The sequence below is a fragment of the Coptis chinensis genome, chromosome 9, assembly GCF_015680905.1.
Source record: "Coptis chinensis isolate HL-2020 chromosome 9, ASM1568090v1, whole genome shotgun sequence".
In the NCBI taxonomy this organism is placed as follows: Eukaryota; Viridiplantae; Streptophyta; class Magnoliopsida; order Ranunculales; family Ranunculaceae; genus Coptis; species Coptis chinensis.
The window spans coordinates 45274768-45281735 of record NC_141464.1 but is presented as its reverse complement, the minus strand read 5'-3'; the positions used below and the strand labels follow the sequence as shown (position 1 = coordinate 45281735).

General features: G+C 38.2%; 1 pseudogene; it reads right to left on the bottom strand.

The window, feature by feature from the left end:
- Window positions 1-6527: 6527 nt before the first annotated feature.
- LOC147476245 (small nucleolar RNA R71) lies at window positions 6528-6622 on the bottom strand (annotated as a pseudogene).
- Window positions 6623-6968: the final 346 nt, after the last annotated feature.

The following is a 6968-nucleotide window of genomic DNA, read 5'->3' as shown; positions in this document are numbered from 1 at the left end:
TACACCTCTCTAAGGCATCTTCATCCAAACATGTCATGTCCTCCATTTCCTCATCCGAATCCACCACCCTATCCTCCAACAACATCCAAGTCTTTTGGATACACTCCTTATAACTGATTTCATTTGCATGCAATTTCAACATCCTCCGCTCAGTTTTTGGTTTATTCCCCCAAGACAACATTATCTTTGTAATTAAAATAGGAAATGGTGCGATACTCTTCCCAACTCCTCTAATCATATTTAGCAAAAACTCGAGGATACAGAATTCATACCTCTTCTCTTGCAATATCCAAAGAATGTGCAGACATGTGAACCCGATGTCGCTCACTTTCTCCTTCCCAATGACGTTCTTACCAATCCACTGAGCTATAGCCAGTTGGTTGGTTCGCAGAGATGACTGTCGAGCACAATGAGAAGTCGTATTATATTGACCCTCCATAAGGGTGTCGTTCATCAATGCAGGAACTCCAGTACACTGGGATTCCTGCACGGTGGCTTCTAGGTTGTGTCTAGGCGTAATGCCTAAAATTTTAGTCAACTTCTCTCTCAATAATTCTGGTTGTTTTGGAGGAAGGAGACGCACGCGCGTGCGTTGGGGCCAAGCCCAAAATGATTTTTCAATTTTTGTCGATTTTTAGCGCAACTTCAAACTAAAATTCCCGCTTCGTTACCGGTCCGATTTTTGCAAATGAGGTATGGAAATGATCAGGAGAGAATTTCCAATCCAATGATCCATAAAATGTTCTAGTCCGACTATTAGTAAAATGTAAGAAGATGGAAACTCCTCGGAATGCATGCATGATGTAAGTTATGAGAACGAATGAAATCTAATTTCATAGATAATGTCAACCCAGATCAGAATACGATTAAATGGTCTAAATAACATAAATGGAAAGTTTGACCATCAATGAAAGAAACCCGAACACCCCATCCCCAAACAAATTTTAGACAACAAAGTTTAGAAAATTTGTTTTAACAATGGGTCTTTTAAAGTCAGATTCCCGAGACCTTTAACAATTACTTGGATATATTAATATATATACCATGCAATTTTCCATATATTAACAACCTAAAGAGTTGTGGGTCTTTCCATAAATAATTACCATGGAATGCACCCACAAACAGAATCAAGCACCAAGATTCTTTATGACGCAACTTATTAAAATGAAAGCGAAGTCTGATGGATCTAGAATGTAACCGAGCATGCACCTTCTTTCTCACCTTTAAACGAGAGGGTTTCCAAGTGAATGATCATGAGAAAATGGATGTTTATGGAAGATATGGTGGATATGGATGAATTTTAGATGTAAGAAATGAGAATATAGGTTTGGCACAAAACTCATTCATGGTGTAGGTGGGAACTGTCTCAATTCTGAAAATGAAGGTGTCAAGTGCCTTTCCCTTGGGAATTTTTTTTTGTATTAAGAGGATTTAGAAAATCATTAAGTACAGAAGAAACAAAAGGGTCAAGCGCAAACTCTAGGTTCCTTTGAAAGGGTGGAAGGTGGGAAATATTAGTGAGGGAAGATGAATGAGTGTTAGCTAGAGCTCTCAGGTCTAGATCATTAGAAGCCTTGAGATATGCCAGACATTCCTCAATAGGTGGGTCAAAAGAATCACTGGGATAGAGGGTGAAAAATTCATCTTCCATCATAGCGTCAAAGGATAAAGGGATGTTGGCAGGGAGGGACTCATGAGGTGGCAGGGAAGAGTTGCAAAAGAGTTTAAGGAAATCTTCTTCAATTTCCTCTACGACTAAGGAGTATTTGTTAAAGTTGGAACTTCCAAGGGAAAGGAATTTGTGCCTCTGGTCATTCGGAAACGTGGTTTTGAAATAATCATGAGTTAAGCTCTCGATCATGCTAACCTCTCCATCAATATTTGTATAAGGCAACTGTTTGATCGTCTTTAAAATGTTAACCGCAACGGAAAGATGGCCAAAAGACAAGGATATCGAACCATCGCGGCAGTTTATAAGTGCGTTGGCAGTTGCCAAGAAAGGGCGTCCTAAAATGATTAGAATATAATCATTAGCAACTTCTGTATCGAGGATAGAAAAATCCGCAGGATAGTAGAAATCCTGAACCTTAACCTAGCACGTTTTCCACTACACCCTTAGGATACTTGATAGACCTATTAGCTAGTTGTAACGTCATTGTTGTAGGTTGCATTTCATGTAGACCTATTTATTTATATAAATAATAAGGGAGTAAATTAACACTCGCCCTGAGGTCTAATAAGGCAGTGATCGTGTGAGTATCCCCTAAGGTGTAATGTATAGTAGGACGACCAGGGTCCTTGTACTTAACTATTCCATTGTGTTATGTTTAAGTTGGAAATTGTTCCGTTAAAAGGCATCTTTAGGAATCTTTGTCTTACGCCTAGTAGTGCACAACTCTTTAAGAAACTTAGCATGGTGAGGTAACTTTTTAATCGCTTCAAAGAAAGGTAAGTTTATCGTTAGATTTTTAAAAACTTTCCTAATCTCGTCAAAATTTGTATCCTTGTTTAACATAGCTAATTTATGAGAAAATGATGGTTTCTCTCTATATTTAGCGTATGAATCAACTGGATGTCTAACCTTTGCTTTCTGTTTCTTAGGTTGTGATTTAACTAGTACCTCTACAGGGGTAGGATCTTCAGTTCCTGTTTCAGTATCTAGTATAATATCTAGTGTAGGGACTACTGGTGGGGTAACTATAGACATAGTTACTTTGTTATCCACCACTCTACTTGAACGTAGAGTGGTGATGGAATTTATCTCCCCTACGTTTGCATTTTCGTTACTAGTATTACCGTTTACCTCAAAGGCTGTGTTTGGTGTTTTCGGATTAGGTATCGCTTGTCTTGGAAACACACCTTTAGGTTGCACTTTCTCTTGAGCTAACTGCTGTAAGAAAAGTTGGATGGCTTGTAAAATCTATTGTTGAGATTTCATAAAGGTATCGAAAGGATCCGGTTATGGAAGAGTATTAGCTATAGGTTGTGTGACAGGAACTATGGCACGTTGATTATTAATGGGTAGATTTTGATAGCTATTATTTACCGAAATGATACCTCTATTAGCATTATAATTATTATTGTTATAATTATTATAATTACCCTGACCTTGTCCTTGTTGTGGTGGAGCTTGGTTATAATTGTTTGCTTGCCTAATATTTTGATTATTAAACCCTGGAGGTGTTACTTGTTGATTATTTCTCCAACTGAAGTTGGGATGTTGTCTCTAAAGGGCGTTAGAAATAGGAAAACTATTAATCGAGCAAACATTATCTTGTTGTGATTGTTGTTGTTCATAGGCGAGAGGACAATAGGAGTCGGGATGCTCTGGACTCAAACAAAAATTACATGGATTGGAGTTGACATTCATGATGGGGATAGGCCTTTGTTGAACAGAAATAGCCTCTACCTTTTTAGTTAGAGATTCGATTAAATTTTTATGTTCCGGATCGGGTTTGATCTCAAACATACCAGCGCCCTTTACTCTTGTTGTAGAAGAACTAGCGTTGCGGGAGATATCGTCACTACCCCCCAGTTATTATTACGCTTAGTCTGATCTTCTAAAAATTTATAAGCCTCTGAGGCTCCTTTACTTAAGAAACTACCCCCATTCATTATGTCAAGGACTTCTTTATGGTGGTGTAGAAGTCCCCTTGAAAAGGCCGCTAACTAACGGTCTTTCGCGAGGTTATGATGTGGACACTCTATAAGTAGATTGGTGAAATGATTCCAAGCCTCTGAAAATGATTCATGAGGATTCTGTCAAAACAAATGAATCTTGGAAAGCATTTTATCGGTCTTCAGTGGTGGGTAAAAATGTTCCATGAATAGTTGAACAAGTTTAGCCCACGAGTTCACAGAATTTGGCGCTTGGGCAGCGATAAGAGCCAAAACCTGTAGTTTTAACCCTGTAACAGTCATACTATTAGACCAATTATATGAGTAATAATTAAGAGTTAACACTGATTACGTGTTTTTATGCATTTCAGGCTTCAAAGTCCATTATGTGCAGAAATGTGCCACTTTAGCGAGATAAAGGAGCAAAGGTCGGTTCCTAATGAGTCCCGTGATTAAAGGCCAATATTCAAGAAGACAAAGCCTTTCTAAAGCCCGGTCAAAAGCTGAAAAGTCGACGCGGGCAAAAACAACACACAAGTCAGCAGAACTTCCGAAGGCCGTATCTTTGGACTCAGACCTCGGAATGGGGCCTACCTTATGTCCAAAAACGACCAGCTCGGAAAGAGCTTTCCAATGGTCTAAGCCTTGATCCAATCAGAAGAGCAGAAGTGGACGAAAAGTCTGTTGAAGCCAACTGCAACTGAAGAGGCCTTTTTGGATCGAAGAATTGGGTTTTGGGCCTGATTCTCTGGCCCAAAACATGGCTCCAAGCCCATGCATGATTTTTGGATCTGAAAGTATAAAAACCAAAGCTTCACTCTTTGTTAATGGTAGCTAGTTAGACCTAAAAACAATAGATAATTGTAGATATAGTTTTCATGTAATAAAATTAAGTTTAGTTTAAATTCAATTCTTGTTTTAGATTAAACTCTTAGAATCATTATTCTTAATTAGTTTGATTAATAAAATAGCTAGTTTGTCAATTTCAATTCTTGTCATTTACAATTGTGTAGATCTAAATTCCCTTATTACGTAGATAGCTAGACTTAGATTAGTTAGATTATTAATTTAGTATTTGAATCATTGTTTTATTATTCATTAGATTAATAAAATAGTGTTATCCATAATCTAGTTTCATTTCCATTAATTGTTTAATTTCAATTCGTAGATTTAATTATTTGTCATTATTAGTTTAATTAAATTATTGCATTAGTAGTTTTGAATTGGGTTTAAACAAGCAAAGTTTCAATCTTTCTATCATGTCTTGTTTGAATTCCATTGGGAATGATAGCGCGATGATTCTCGGCTAAACCTCCATTGAGGGGGTTGAGAAGCCTTGATGAAAGCTTAATTCCGATTATCGTAGAGTCGTCGTAATTTCCTTTCCACTTTAGAAACGATTAGTCCACCATGAGAATGGGTTTAATCGTTCACATACTAGTTATGAATTGGTAGAAATGCCATGTGTAATTAGGGATTAGGAGTAACCATATTATTCTGCGAAGTAGTTCAATTCGGATTACAACGATTCGTCATTAGTAGGATTAAGTCGAGTTAAGGTGGAATCAATCCCCCCTCTAACTCCTTATCATAGAATCAACGTAGCATTCCCATAGTTGTTTTAATAATGGACTAGTTGCATCTTGTGGGTAGTTGCATCATAGTCTAGTTGCCACTTCGTAAATCTCTCATTAGACTTTAGAGTTAAGAGTACTTATACGTAGAAAACACAGCATGCGGAAGGACTAGGAGTGGAACGAATCACTCTACTCCACTATATCTCATAGGATTGAGAGTAGAAATCTTTGATAAATATAGGGACATAATTTAGTTTTAGTTTACTTACGTTTTGAGTTCATCATTCATTTCGTTAGGTAGATTATTCAATTTATGTTTTATCAAATGGTGCCGCTGCCATCTTAGTTTCACTTTCGCATTGTTTTCGTAGTGTAAGTACTTTTCTTAAAGTCCCATTTCACCCACCCACCCTTGTTTGATTCATACTGTGGTTTTCCGATTCAGCGTTGAAAAGTTCCGCAAAAAAAGTACACCGAAAGCACTCCACGCCAAACGGAGCGCACTCCACTCAAAAGATCAGAATAATCGAGCCGACCCGCCCTAAATCACTGTAACTTGAAATTACACGTAGCGCGACCACGCCCTAAGCTAAATTTTCCGGATTTCTACAGGTTTGTTTCGAACTTCGATTTTTCAAGTTTTTCAGTGTTCTAACTAGTTATATACACTAAACACGCATAAACAAGACGCTATTCATAAGCGAAGCAAGGACGCAATCAGGTATTCCTTTCTTCCGCACCTCGCATCTCCTGTTAGAGGTTTATACTAGTATATCAGAATTGTTTGGAGTGTTGATGTGTTTAGCTAAATTTGGTCTTAGCCTTGTATGAGATTAAGGTCTGGTCGAACAAAAACACCAAACGTAATCACACAACAACGTCAACAAACAATTCTATCTAGTAAACCACCCACTACACCTCTGGATACTATTTCACACACACCACCTGACACAATGCCCGACGAAGGAGAGACTCCTCTCTCGGACTTTTATAAAGCCTTGAGCGATAGCCCCAAATCTTGCATCGTTCTAGCAGACCGATGGGGGGATTTCGAATCCCCCAAATATTTTAATTTGTTACCCGTTTTTCATGGATTAGACCATGAAAAACCTTATCAGCACATGCGTAGGATTGAACAAGTCTTAACAACATTCCACCATCCTACGGTTGGTGCGGAACAAATTAAACTAAGGGTATTCCCTTTCAACTTAGCCGATAAGGCGTCTTGGTTAACGCTGCAAGCCTAATTCTCGTGGACTCGTGGGCTAAACTTGTTCATTTGTTTATGGAACATTTTTACCCACCCCCTAAAGACGGATGAGATGCTTTCCAAGATTCATTTCTTTTCGACAAAATCCTTATGAATCATTTTCAGAGGCTTGGAATCGTTTCACCGATCTCCTTATAGAGTGTCCACATCATAACTTAGCTTAAAGACACGTTAGTTCGTGCTTTTTCAAAGGACTTCTACACCACCATAAAGAAGTCCTAGACATAATGAATGGGGGTAGTTTCTTAAGCAAAGGAGCCTCCGGAGGCTTATAAATTTTAGAGGATCAAACTAAGTTTAAATAACAACCGGGGGTAGTGACGATATCCACCGCTCCGCTAGTTCATCAAATACAGTTAAGGCCGGTATGTTTGAAATTAAACACAACCCCAAGCTTAAAACTCTAATCGAATCACTCACTAAAAAGGTAGAGGCCATTTCTGTTCAACAAAAGCCTATCCCCGTCATGAACGAATTCAAATCCATGTAGTTTCATTTGGAGC